This window comes from Cervus elaphus, chromosome 25 (assembly GCF_910594005.1).
Source record: "Cervus elaphus chromosome 25, mCerEla1.1, whole genome shotgun sequence".
In the NCBI taxonomy this organism is placed as follows: Eukaryota; Metazoa; Chordata; class Mammalia; order Artiodactyla; family Cervidae; genus Cervus; species Cervus elaphus.
In genome coordinates this window covers 8,808,002-8,822,418 of record NC_057839.1, presented here as the reverse complement: position 1 = coordinate 8,822,418, position 14,417 = coordinate 8,808,002, and the positions used below count along the sequence as shown (strand labels likewise).

The 14,417-nt window shown below is 44.0% G+C and overlaps 1 protein-coding gene across 13 annotated transcripts in view; it reads right to left on the bottom strand.

Annotated features, from left to right (window-relative positions):
• The window catches only part of LOC122683788, a 267,413-nt gene that overhangs the window by 14,896 nt on the left and 238,100 nt on the right, over window positions 1-14,417 (bottom strand). The window contains exon 6 of one of the 13 annotated variants that reach the window (XM_043887630.1): window positions 9,918-11,272. The exons of the other annotated variants lie outside the window; for them this stretch is intronic. The gene's annotated coding sequence lies outside the window, so the exon portion shown is untranslated. Of the gene's footprint in view, window positions 1-9,917; window positions 11,273-14,417 lie in introns of those variants that run through there. 13 annotated transcript variants of the gene reach the window in all.

The following is a 14,417-nucleotide window of genomic DNA, read 5'->3' as shown; positions in this document are numbered from 1 at the left end:
ATTCAAACCCAGATCTGACTGGCCCCACAAGCCTCATTTTGACAATGTACCAATCTGCTGCGTGCTCAGCTCTGAGCCTGAGAGATTCACACTGTTCTATTCCACACCAGACCTGACCAGGTGTCCACTGCCCACAGTGAGCCCGAAAGAGACCACAGCGGATGGAAGGGCAGCCTCTGGGGCCAGATGGTTCACGTTTGAACTCAGCTTTGATACTTATTCATGGTATGGCCATGGGCTAATTACTTTACCCCCCTGGGCCTTTGCTCTCCCTCTATGTAGAAGCAGAATAATCCCTTATCAGAGTGCCATGGAGATGGGCTGAGTAGATATATGTGTTAAGCACACAGACAGAGTTTGGCACCCTGGAAGAGCTCCATAAATACTGCGTATTTTTCTCAGCTCTCCCACCTCTAAGCAACTGCCTGCTCACCATCTCCACCTTGACATCTAACAGGCAATTCCAATTGGCAGAGTCAAAGCTTAACTCCTGATCTGCCCTTCCCTCACTCTTGCCCCCTGCCAATATCTGGCAACTCTGTCTTTCTAGGAAAAAAACAGTTGGATTTCTTTCGTTCTGCACACCTCACATCTAACTCACTTGCAAATCCTTTTAGCTTTGCCTTTAAACTAGACCCATAATCCAGCCCTATCTCATCACCTCCACTACTACCTGATCCAGGTCAGCACCGTCTCTCCCTTGGGTGCCTCCAGCAGCCTCTGCGCTGGGCTGCTTCCTTCTGCTCTTGCCCATGAGTCTCTTCTTCTGCAATAGCCAGAGCAGCTCGGGATGTACTGGGTAACTCTCCTCAAGACTCCCATCTTATTCAGACAAAATGTCAGCATCTAATGGGTCCATAAAGTTGTTCCCCCACCACACCCGCCTCTCGCTCTTCCTCTCCAGCCTCACAGATCTCCTGCTTTCCCTCCTAGAGCCTTTGACCTTGTCTTTCCCACTCCAGAAATTTCCCACCCCCAATAACTGCAGTCCCCATTCGTTTATCTCCTGTGGTCTCTGCTCACACACCCATTTCATCAAAGTGGGCTTCCCTCATCATCCTAAATAAAAAAGTCCCCAAGTGGAATTTCGACTGCATGTGTCACAAGCCAATAAATCACTAATGTCCCTCACCCCAACCCTGCTTTCTTTATTTCCTCCAAGTATCACATGTGGATCGGGTGTAGGAAAGGTAGAACGGAGTGGTAAAATGCTTGACAAAAGTAAATTATGAAGTTGATCCCTTGGGTTATATAGGAAGATGTCACTGTTCAGTCACCAAGTCATGTCTGACTCTTTACGACCTCATGGACTGCAGCATGCCAGGCCTCCCTATCCCTCACCATCTCCTGGAGTTTGCCCAAGTTATGTCCATTGAATTGGTGATGCCAACCATCTCATCCTCTATTGCCCTCTTTCTATAGTATGTATAGGAAGATACTATGATATAAATAAATACATTTTATGGGTTTTGCTGGATAGGACATGACTGGTTCAAAGTGAAATTTTGGACCAAGTGATACTGGGGAAGGGATTTCAAAACAGACTTGAGATATACCTGAGCTCCCTTCCAAAATAAGACCCAAGATAGGATTGGAAAAGAAGCCTTTTCGAGTAAAGAGACTGGACTGAACACAAGCGTCTTACTGCAGTCCCTCATGAAATCTTGCCACAACTCTCATGACAGGAGTTTATAAAGACATAAACCTAAAAGGAAAATGAGAAGTGAAAATCACAAAACTCTGGGAGTTGGAAAGTTCATAGATAGGAAGTAACTCACCAAATAGCCCTGACTGAGCTGAATTCCAAGCTCACAGTAGGAAAATCCATGAACCAATTGGATTGATACAAGAGAATGCACAGAGGAACTTGGGAACCTGCAACAGCAGGTACTTCTGGAACCCAGAACAAAGTTGCAGGGTTGGCTGAAATCCATTTAGTAGCAGTCAGATGCCTGGACCCTACCGCCCACACCCCACACTGTTGGGTACCTGCCCCTCCGCTACTCTTGCAGGAGACTGACCGCTTGGTTTCAAGCGAGGATAAAACGGGACTCTGGACTGTGTGACATCAGACCCAGCTGATGGGATCTGATACCCTGGTTATCATTTAGAAACAAGGGGATTCAGTGACTGTGGACATTGCTGTCTTCTCTCCCTCTGTCCCTGTTGAACTTCCAGAATGCTGGTATCTAAGCCGTTGCCCTCTAGACCAAAGGTTGGAAAAATCTTCTTTGCTATGTTTGACAAGCTCAGGTGGAAATACCTGAAGATACTGACACAGGGGATTTCCCACCGACTGGCACAGCCTGGCACTCCACAATAAAGCTCACAGTCAAGAAGCTCCATCCATTCAGACAACCACAGATGAAGAAATTTTCAAGAAAATTTCCACAAGGTAAGTTAGAGTACAAAATAAAAGCAAGTTGGAGGAAACAGCAATTATGCAAGAAAAAAACTTGCAAAAACTATCATTGATGACCTTTGGAAATTAATAAAAAGACATTACATCCCTGAAACAAGAACAGAATACTATAGAAAAAGAACACATAACAGAACAGAAAACATTTCTTAAAAATTAAAAATGTGAAAACAGAAGTTAAAAACTTTGTAAAAAATAAAAAATGAAGATGAAACTGAGGAAAAGTTTCAGAAAGCATGTCAGAAAGACAAAGGTGTTCCCTGGTGGCCTAGTAGTTAGGATTTGATGCTTTCACTGTGGAGACCCAGCTTTGATTCCTGGTCAGGGAACCAACATGTATGCCATGCAATGTGGCCAAAATACAAAAAAAGAAAAAGAAAGAAAGAAAAGACAATAAAACAGAAAACAGGGAAGAAAAGAGAAAATAATTTGGAGAGCAGTCCAAGAAGTCTCACTTGCAAACAAGAGTACCACAGACAAAGAACAGTGAACAAAGAGGAGGGGAGCTTCATCAACAAAATAAAAGAATATTTCCCAAACTTGAAGAGCAAGAATCTACAGATTGAAAGCAAACTTCAAGTTTGCAGGTGTGAAAAAATATATTCACACCAAAGTACATTATTATGCAATTTCAGGAGCACTAGGAATAAAAGAAACATCCTACCAAGTTTCTAAAGTGTAGGGAAAAAAACAAGTCATATGCAACAGATCGGGAATTAGAATGAATTTGAAATTCTCAACAGGATACAGGGAGAAAAACAAGCAGATAAGCAAAAAAGAATGGAGCAGTGACTTCAAAATTCTTAAGAAACATTATATCCAACCTAGAATTCTATATCCAGCCCAATTATCACTGATGTGTAATAAATGAACAAAAATAATTCAGGCATCAATTCTCAAAAAAAAAAAAAATTAACTCCCACATGCTTTTTCCCAGGATGCCACTGAAATGTATACTCTACCAATGAAGGTATAAACTAAAAAAAAAAGATGCCATATGTAATAGTTCCTGGGGGTGCCTTGGGAAATTACCACAAACTGGGTGGTTTAAAACCACAGAAATTTTACACAGTTCTAGAGGCTAGAAATCCAACATAACGGTGTCAGCAGGGCCATACTTTCCCTGAAACCTCAAAGAGAAGATTCTCCTTTGCTTCTTCCAACTTCTGGTGGGCCCAGGCATTCTCTGACTTGTGGCAGTGGAATTCCAATCCCTTCTTTCATCAGCGCATCGTCTTTTCCCATTGCATGTCTATCTCTGTATCTCTTCTCTTCTTATAAAGACATCAGTCATAGCGGGCAAAGGGGCCCCCTCCCTGACTCCAGTATGACTTCATCTTAACCATTTACATCTACAGTAAGCCTATTCTAAATAATGTCACATTCTAAGATCCTGGGAGAAACATGAGCTTGAAAGGGGAGGGACAATATTTAACCCAGTACAACATACAGAAACAAGAGACAGAAGGAATTCTCTGAATAATGGCAAAGGACCAGCCCAGGATGACAGCATGTATGAGGGCAGAGATCACCCAGGCTGGACTGAACAGATTAGATGCTCATAGGTTTTGTCAGGAAGGTGAGACTGAGATTTGGGGATTGAGCTAATGATAAATACTTAGAATATTAAACAAATAAATAACAGCACCAATAAAAAGGCCATTGTTAACTCCAAGAAAAACAAAAGATTAGTTCATAGCTCCGTTCTGCAAGGCATATATAAACATATAAAAGAAAAAATAAATGCTTATAAAGTCAAAATTATAGCATAAATATATGAAGAGAATGGGGAGATGGGAAGTGGTGGAAATGGAGGAAAGAAGTAGTGATAAGTCTTTATCTTCCACAGGCAATGGATAATTGGTAGATAAGGCCACAAACTGAAAAAGCCAGAGTTAGCAATTCAATTTTATAGAGAGATATGAAATAAATATTAAAGAGTTGAAAATATTGGCCCCAGAGAAGGGAAAATGGAAGGGGAGGAGAAGGAAGGAATGTTGTTTGTCTAACAAATCTTGCAGAACTAGTTGAATTATGCATACTCATAACTTCAACTAGAAAAAGAAAAATTAAAATAAGAGAGAGAAAGGCACATATCAGGCCAATCATCAAGAGCCTTGTAATTGCACACTACACCATAAGTATATTCTATCATTAATGTATTTTATGATGAAACTCTAGAGTCAGCTTAACACAGTTGTTCTCAGTTAAGGGAGCCACATTCCCCAACATTCCCACCCCTGTTCAGTTCAGTTCAGTTCAGTCACTAAGCCGTGTCCAACTCTTTGTGACCCCATGAACCACAGCACACCAGGCCTCCCTGTCCATTACCAACTCCCAGAGTCCACCCAAACCCATGTCCATTGAGTCAGTGATGCCATCCAACCATCTCATCCTCTGTCGTCCCCTTCTCCTCCTGCCCCCAATCTTTCCCAGCATCAGAGTCTTTTCAAATGTGTCAGCTCTTCGCATCAGGTGGCCAAAGGATTGGAGTTTCAGCTTCAACATCAGTCCTTCCAATGAACACCCAGGACTGATCTCCTTTAGGATGGACTGGGTGGATATCCTTGCAGTCCAAGGGACTCTCAAGTGTCTTCTCCAACACCACAGTTCAAAAGCATCAATTCTTCTGCGCTCAGCTTTCTTTATAGTCCAACTCTCACATCCATACATGACTACTGGAAAGACCATAGCCTTGAGTAGACAGACCTTTGTTGACAAAGTAATGTCTCTGCTTTTTAATATGCTGTCTAGGTTGGTCATAACTTTCCTTCCAAGGAGTAAGCGTCTTTTAATTTCATGGCTGCAATCACCATCTACAGTGATTTTGGAGCCCAGAAAAATAAAGTCTGACACTGTTTCCACTGTCTCCCAATCTATTTCCCATGAGGTGATGGGACCAGATGCCATGATCTTAGTTTTCTGAATGTTGAGCTTTAAGCCAACTTTTTCACTCTTTTTCACTTTCATCAAGAGGCTCTTTAGTTCTTCTTCACTTTCTGCCAGAAGGGTGGTGTCATCTGCATATCTGAGGTTATTGATATTTCTCCCGGCAATCTTGATTCCAGCTTGTGCTTCCTCCAGCCCAGCGTTTCTCATGATGTACTCTGCATATAAGTTAAATAAGCAGGGTGACAATATATAGCCTGGACGTACTCCTTTTCCTATTTGGAACCAGTCTGTTGTCCCATGTCCAGTTCTAACTGTTGCTTCCTGACCTGCATACAGGTGTCTCAAGAAGCAGGTCAGGTCCCACCCCTGAGGACATATCAAATTTGTTAATGTCTGAAGGCATTTTTTACTTTCACAACTTGGAGAAAGGGGTATCTATTAATAGTAGGTAAAGAACATTCCTGTTGCTGAGCATCCTGCAATGCACGGAGCACAATAAACAACAACAAAGAATTTGTTGCATATCTGAGGTTGTTGATATTTCTCCTGGCAATCTTGATTCTATCCAGTCTGGCACTTCACATAATGTATTCTGCATGTAAGTTAAATAAGCAGGGTGACAATATACAGCCTTGACGTACTCGTTTCCCAAATTAGAACCAGTCCATTGTCCCACGTCTGGTTCTAACTGTTGCTTCTTAACCTGCATCCAGGTTTCATAGGAGGCAGGTAAGATGGTCTGGTATTACCATCTCTTTAAGAACTTTCCACAGTTTGTTGTGATGCACACAGTCAAAGGCTTTAGCATAGTCAGTGAAACAGAAGTAGATGTTTTCTGGAATTCTCTTGCATTTTCTATGATCCAATGGATTTTGGTAATTTGATTTCTGGTTCTTCTGCCTTTTCTTAATCCAGCTTGAACATCTGGAAGTTCTTGGTTCACGTACTGTTGAACCTTAGCTTGAAGGATTTTGAGCATTACCTTGCTAGCATGAGACATGAGTGCAGTTCTACAGTGGTTTGAACATTCTTTGGCATTGCCTTTCTTTGGGACTGGAATGAAAACTGACCTTTTCATTCCTGTGGCCATTGAGTTTTCCAAATTTGCTGGCATACTGAGCGCAGCACTTTAACAGCACCATCTTTTAGGATTTGAAATCAGTCAACTGGAATTCTATCACCTCCTCACTTTGATTGTAGTAATGCTTCCTAAGGCCCACTTGACTTCACACTCTAGCAGTCTGGCTCTAGGTGAGTGATCACACCATCATGGTTATCCTGGTCACTAAGACCTTTTTTGTACAGTTTTTCTGTGTATTCTTGCCACCTCTTAATATCTTCTGCTTCTGTTAGGTCCATACCATTTCCGTCTTTATTGTGACCATCTTTGCATGAAATGTTCCCTTGGTAGCTCCAACTTTTTTGAAGAGAGCTCTAGTCTTTCTCATTCTAGTTTTTTTTCCTCTGTTTCTTTGCATTGTTCACTTAAGAAAACCTTATTTCTCCTTGCTATTCTCTGGAACTCTGCATTCAGTTGGGTATCTTTCTTTTTCTCCTTTGCCTTTTGCTTCTCTTCTTTTCTCAGCTATTTTTAAGGACTTCTCAAACAACCACCTTGCCTTCTTGCATTTCTTTCTCTTTGGGATGGTTTTGGTTACTGCCTCCTCTATAATGTTATGAACCTCCATCCATAGTTCTTCAGGCACTTTGTCTACTAGATCTAATCCCTTGAATCTATTCATCACCTCCACTGTATAATCATGAAGGCATGATCATGATTAAACCATTGACCATCAATGTATATCTCAACCCCTAGTCCCTCTCCCCTCCCAAGAGGTCAGCAGGTTGGGCTATAAGTTTCAAACCTCTAATCCTAGTTGGTTTCCTAATCAATCAGCCCCCATTCTTAGGGATTTTCTAAAAGTCACTTCATTAACATAAACTCTGATGTGACTGAAAGGAGCCTGTTATGAATAACAAAAGACACTGTTTGCATCTTCATCCTTTTCACTTCTGAAATTCCAAAGGTTCCTGTCCCAGGAGCCTGGACGAAGCCCAAAAGTCTACTTCTCATTATAAATCACCTTATTACAAGAAGTTGCTGAGATCCTCTAGGTAAGAAATCATAAATGACTGAATTAAGAGGACTCTAAGGTAGACTCCACAGGACTTGAGACTGGATGTAGGTGTTGACAGTGGAATCAAGGCTGAGTTTCCTTATCTGGGTATCTGGGTGGATGCTGAGCCCATAAACCAGAACCAGGGAAAGGGTGAAGGGTGAGAAGAAAAGTAGCTTAGCTGGGCAAATTTCATCTGCAAGCCTTACAGGCCACGGGAGGTCAAGGTGAAAATACTTAGTAGGTAGGGTTCTGGGGTTTAGAACAGAAGTCTAGGTGGCAGTCACCACATTAGGGTTTCCTTTAAGCCTCTGTTTACCCAAGACCTAGCATAGTGGCTGAAACTTAATAAAAGATCCATATTAAATATGTATTGGCTGGATGAAGGAAATCCATGTGTACCAGTTTCCTGTGGCTGCTATAACAAATTACCACAAACCGGGCAGCTTGAAACAACAGAAATTTACTGTCTCACAGTTCTGCAGGCCAGAAGTCTGAAATCAGTGACCCTGGGATGAAATCAAGGTGTCCACAAGGCCCACAGTCTCTCCAGGACAGAATCCAGGAGAGACTTGTTCCTTGCCTTTTCTAGTTATGGTGGGTGCTGGCATTTCCTGGCTTGTGGCTGCATCACTCCCATCTTCATCTCTCTCTTCACATCGGCTTGTCCTCCTCCGTGTCTCTCTCTTCCTCTCTTATAAAGACACTTATGATGCAGACATGGGGAACAGACTTGTGGCTGGAGGGGGCAAGGGGTGTAGTGGGAGGGATGGATTGGGAGTCCGGGATTAGCAGATGCAAGCTGTTACATAGGTCCTGGGGTATAGCACAGGGAACTATATTCAGTATCCTGTGATAAGCCATAATGGAAAAGAATATGAAAAAGAAGATACTGAATCACTTTGCTATAAGTAGAAATTAATATAACATTGTAAATCAACCATACTTCAATAAATTTTTTTAAAAGAACACCTGTGATGGATTTAAGATCTTCCCAGATAATTCAGAAAAAGCTTCTCATTATAAAATCCTTAATCTAATCACATCTACAAAGACTTTACATTTGAGGTAACAGTCCCAGGTTCCAGGAACATGCTAGAATAACCTTATATCCTTAGGGGCCACCATTCAGCCAGTTACACCATGGAAATAGGGTGTAATATTTCCGTGGAAAAATAAGCCTTAAAATCCTGAAAAGGAAGACTAAAATCCTGAAAGATGACTAAGCTAGATGTGGTGGTTTAAATTGCCCACAGATCATTTGCTACTCTCTTCAAGAAGAGGACTCATTTACTTCTCCTTGAATATGGATTGCATTTAGTAATTCACTTCTAACAACAAAATAAAGTGGAGGTGACACTGTGCAACTTTGGAGATTAGGTCCTAAAAGGCACTGGGACTTGCTGTATGCTCACTCTCCCTTCCATCCTCGACCCTTGGGACAGGACTTCAGTTGCCTAAAACCTGGACCAACATCTGCCTGCACCTAACAAAACACTGAGTTAGAGCTGCTCAGATGCTCCAGCATTTCTGACTCACAGAAGCCATCAGTTAACATGTGCTTCTTATTTTAAGCCACTAAGTTTTGGTGTAATTTGTTATGCAGCAATAGATAACCAATACAAAGGGCAGTGAGAAAAAGCTGAATGCAGCAATAGCAAAGCAAAACCAAAAGGATACCCTGAAGAGGCAAGATGTCGGTGAGTACGGCAGGGATGAGGTAAAAAACTCAAACAGTGGCGGCGAGCATCCTGGAAGGCCTATGAGTCTGAGTTCCTCTATGATCAAGTGGACTATGTTATGTATTTCCAAAAATGTCTGGTCTGAGGATGAAAGCAGAGAACTGAATTGTATTAGAAGAGATGCATACACAATCCTAGCATGTGTCAGAAATGGAGTAAGGGGAAAAAAGTAACAACTGAACAAAACCCAACAGCTCACATTCTGGCGCTGCACTATCTTCCTGGGAGACACTAGCTCTGCGGTCCTAATGAATACTTATTTCTTGTGTCTGATCATACACCCATACACATTAGGTACTATTATGCCTATTTTAATGAGGAAAGTGACGCTTCCAGAATTGGGGTGGCTTTTTACAGTTTCACAGAGTCAGGACATGAACCCAAATCAGGCTGATTTCAAAATCCATGCTAATCCCACGGCACCACCCATGTCTCTTTGTAGAACACTTATTTACATTCCTTCGGATTTTTTGAATTCTCTTCTTTCGGCCTTCTTAGTGAGAAATCTGCCAGTGTTCCTCTTACCCTGCTCCCTTAAAAAAAAAAATCCTTTAATTATTGTTCATTCCTGAAATTAAGTGTCTACATATTTGACTAGAGAGACTCAAGAGCTGAAAGGGATGGAATGCGGGAATTCTGAATTGAAAGCCTCTTCAAGACTCTTCCTCATTCTCTTTCCCCCAGGCTGGACGTGCAGCTATTCTGCCTGGCAACCTTCCTTTTCCCTCCACATCCCCCACCCCTCCGGAGCCCTGTCTGGCCGGAGCACAGCATTGTCTCAGCCCCACTCCCCCGGAAAATGTTGAGTCTGCGTTGACACTGACACCCACTGCGCAGCTGTTGCCATGCAGCCAGACCAGAGACCTTCCGGAAATTGTTTGCATTCAGGCGCCTCCTGCATGCCCGGCCACTCTGCAAGGCCTGGCACCCCAGGACTGCTCCTGGGGTAGGGGTGCTGCTTTGCTTCTATTCTTCTTTTCTCCTTCTCTGCTTCCCTGAAGGCCCAGCAAATTGAGAGTTCACAGCTAAGAAGGAGAGGTACTTCTCTCCTGCTATCGAGAATAAGCTGGGTTGGACAGGGGAGATTACATCTATTTTTTTCCTTTGTGGTTGTAGACAATTATGATCATTTAGATCTCATTTGGCTTAAGTGGCACAAATCCAATTCCAAATGGATTTGGCAAAAAGAGAAGTTTAATAACAGCGCCTTGGAGTATCTCCAAGAAAAGTGAAGAAAGGGCAGCAATGCTGCCTGATGGGTCGCCATGGACGGTTGTGCAAGCTGCACACTGCACAACCCCAGGGGCCTCTATCACAAGGTACTTCCTGGAGTTGTGCAGGGTTCCACTCGTATAGCTCCTCTCAGGGTCCCTTGTCCAGGTTTCAGGGATAACTGGAAGCAGGGTCTCAAATGCTACCAGGACTCTCTCTGCATCTCTGAAATGGACTTCTCTCTGAGTATTGACTGAATCTCTCCCACCACGGGCTAGTTTCATCCAGGTGGTAGAGGAAGACTTGTCAGTGAATGGTTCCTACAACTTCCAACATCAAGGAGGCACTGACTTGTAAGGTTATTGGTTTTACAAAAAGGCTCTGATGTATGATTTGAGCATAGTGTCCGTCATTCTACTCATCAAGGAGCAGGATGGCTGGACATGGGTATTACCTGTGCCTTAGCCTGAGTCAGATCCCCACCTGGACCCAGCATGTCTGCTCAGCTGGAGGCAGGAAACGTCTGAGCAATCCCTTTGGGGGAATTTAAGGCTTTTAAGCCTGCTTTTTTGGTCTTTTTTTTTTTTTTTAAATCTCTAGAGCCTTTCAGGAGCTCTAACTACCTAACAGCAGGTAGGACAACATGGAAGTAAAATGGCCCCAACTCAAGAGTAGGTGTGAGTTAAACTTACCTCCTCTGGGACTTTCATTTGAGGTAGTCTTAAGAGTTTGGCAACATGGGAGCCTATGTTCATGGTCTGAATGTTTGGGGAGACATTAGGATCCTTCTGTGGTCACATGCAGGCAGCTCTCAACCTCTCTGTCTTGAAGGCAGAAAATACCAATTCTCTTCCCAAACCAACTGCCCACAGAGGCTTGGTAACTGCCTCCTTCAAAAGAGAGAAGAAACAATAATCTCGTAATTGTTCATCTCCCTTCCACTCCCTCTCTAGCCTCCCACTTCCAATACAAGCTTGGAGGCTATGCGCACTTCTTGCCCTTTAATTTTATCCAAGATAGCACTCTCTCTGTGTCTTTTTTGAACCCTTCGTCTTTCATCCCAGCTCTCGTCAGTCACCATGGCTTAGGCGTTTGAACACGAAAGCCTGAGAAGGATTCCCTGGGTGTCATGAAGTCAAGGGGTTACCATGAAAAGGGACGGGAGAGGGGATGTGCGGAATGAAGAAAAAGGAATACAGCTGCCACGTGCCATAAATATTCTCGGACCATTTAATCCACATGGAGCAAGGGGGTGTATGACTATTAATGACCAAAATAAATAGCAATCAATTATGATGATGGTAATTATGCTTTTGAAATTAGCCTGGGAAAGGATGACCGAGGCAATTTTTTATTCCAGCTCAGGAAAATGGGACGCCAGCTGGGGCTAATAAGAGCTTTCACTAAAGCACTGAGTCTCGTCCAGCACTGCAAAGAAAGTCCTCTCTGTGCCGTGGCCCAGCCCGGCCCTGACATGCCTTCTGCTTTTTAACAAGAACTGAAAGGTGGCGAGACAGACAGTTCTTGCCTTGGCACCAGGCGAAGGCGGCCTTTGAAAAGGCAGGGATTATTTGCAATGGCTCAGTGCTGGGGAGTTTCATTTCCTTTGCCCTCTGTCTCCATGCGCCTGGGTTCCAGCACCGGCGCGGAGGACCTGGAGCAGACTAGATTGGTTGGCACCGGTGGATGACCCGGGGCAGAGGGTCTGGGCAGGGGAGGACGGGACAGGGCAGTGTGCGGTGACTGGCTGGATAGGGAGACAGAGGGAGACAAATATGTGGTTTCAGTACAAGGGACGGTGTGTCCTCCCCCACACTTCAGTCACTCCAGGAGCTGTTGTGGAGGTAGATGGTCACTAATATTTACCTGCCAGCCCTTCCATCCCAAAGAGCATATTTACCCAGGCCCAGGGCAGCCCTGCCCGGCCCTGCCAGCCCCACTGCTCCTGCACACCCAGCGCTCTTGGGAATTTCATGGAAGTCACTTGCTACTGGCCCCTGCCTCAGTTTCCCCTTTTGGCCTTTCTCCATGTTGCTTGATTTCTTGCTCTATTTCTCTCTCTTTATGAAAAAACTGAAGAAGTTCTCTCACTTGGCCAACTAGAGCACCACTGAAGACTTTAAGGGTTAGTGGGAATAAAATTTCCCAGCCTTTGAGTCCTTGGTGGCTCAGAGGCAAAGAATTTGACTGCCTGTGCAGGAGACCCAGGTTCCATCCCTGGGTGAGGAAGATGCCCAGGAAGGCAACCCACGCAAGTATTCTTGCCTGGAAAATTCCATGGACAGAGGAGCTTGGTGGGCTACACTCCACCCGGGTCAAAAGGGTCGGACACAGCAAAGCTCGCCCGCACACGCACTCACAGACTCAGGATCCAAACCTCTGATACAGTCTCGTTACTGAAATCTGGGTCAATGCCTCACCTTCATTCAGTGGCTCTCAGCCTGGAGTGAATTTCCCTTCCCCTCTTCCCCCCAGCTGAGGGGGGGATGCCTGGAAGTGTCTGGATGTCTCGAGACAGTTTTGGCTGTCACAGCTAAAGTAGGGAGCGCTAACTCCCCAAAATCTAATGGGTATAATCCAGGGATGCTGTTCAACATCCTATGATGCATGGAACGGATCCCACCCAAAATGTCAGTAGTGCCAAAACTGAGAAACCATGCTTGATTAACAGCTAAGTAAGCATCTGATAACCACCACCATCACCCTGCCCTCCAAGGCTGGCATGCTGGAAAGGCTATGTGGAAATCTGAAGGCACCAGCCAGAGGCCCAGCTGAACACGTGCCTAGTAAGTCATCAGTGACCCCAGTCTCCTGGCAACTGCTCTGGCCAATCAGATTAACAGATCCAGGGAAACTAAGGTCACAGAGGAGGTTACAGAAGCTCCCTTCCTAGCCCTTCTGCCAAAGACAGGGTATTCCTTCTGTGTGAGCAGAGAAGGGACTTGGAGAGAGGAGAAAAGAGGGTCCCTGTATATGCCAATTCAGGTTGTCTGGTAAAGCTCCAGAGTCTGATGAACCCAAGAAGTGCTCCTGAGAGATTAGCATATGGCCAAGAGTTAGAAACAATCATTGAAATAATCATTGAATCATGACCCTAATCTCAATGTTCATTTGGCAGTTGCGTACAAAACCTTGGGCCAGGTGCTTTGCATACCCTATTTGATTCCATCCACGCAATAGGATGCAGGATTTTCATTTCAAGTTTACAGATGAGGAAACTGAGGTCTGGGAGGATAGCATGTCTTGTCCAAGGCCACAGATCAAGTCAGTGAGTGAGCTGGGGTTGGAACCCAGCCTGATCTAAAATAATCTGAAGCCTCTTTGTTTCTGTATCTAAAGAAGACTGGAGACCTGGAAGGGACTGAGCCACACTGGCTGGAGAGTCAGGCAAGGGCGGCCTCTAATGGACCCTAGGCATTTTGGTCTGGAAAGATCTGGGCTAAGAGCAGAAATCCAAGATCAATAATGTTATGAGGGTTGTGGTGAGGGTAAATATGAGCTCTATCACCAAATCCCCACACCAAGAATTTAAGTTGTGTCCCTGAATCTTTGACCAGGTCCAACAGAGGGATCTTGCAAAACTCATCAACTCAAAATCAAATAATTTTACTGTTAAAAAGCAGAGTGTATTTAGACTTCACATAAGCTCTAAAACTTGGGTAGTGGGAGCACAAGGCAATCTTTTTTTTTTTTTTTTTTTGCTTACTGCTACTGCTAAGTCGCTTCAGTTGTGTCCAACTCTGTGCGACCCCATAGACAGCAGCCATCAGGCTCCCCCATCTCTGGGATTCTCCAGGCAAGAATACTGGAGTGGGTTGCCATTTAAATTTAACTTTTATTTTATATCGGGGTATAGCTGACTTACAATGTTGGGTTAGTTTCAGGTGTACATGTATGAGACTATCATTGGTTGAGTACCAACTATATGCCAGGTTCTCTGCTAGACCTACACAAAGACGATTTCATTCCCCCTCCCCAGAATCCCATGAGATGCTCTGAACCCCAGCTCTAGGGACCAGGAAACTGCCAGGGTCA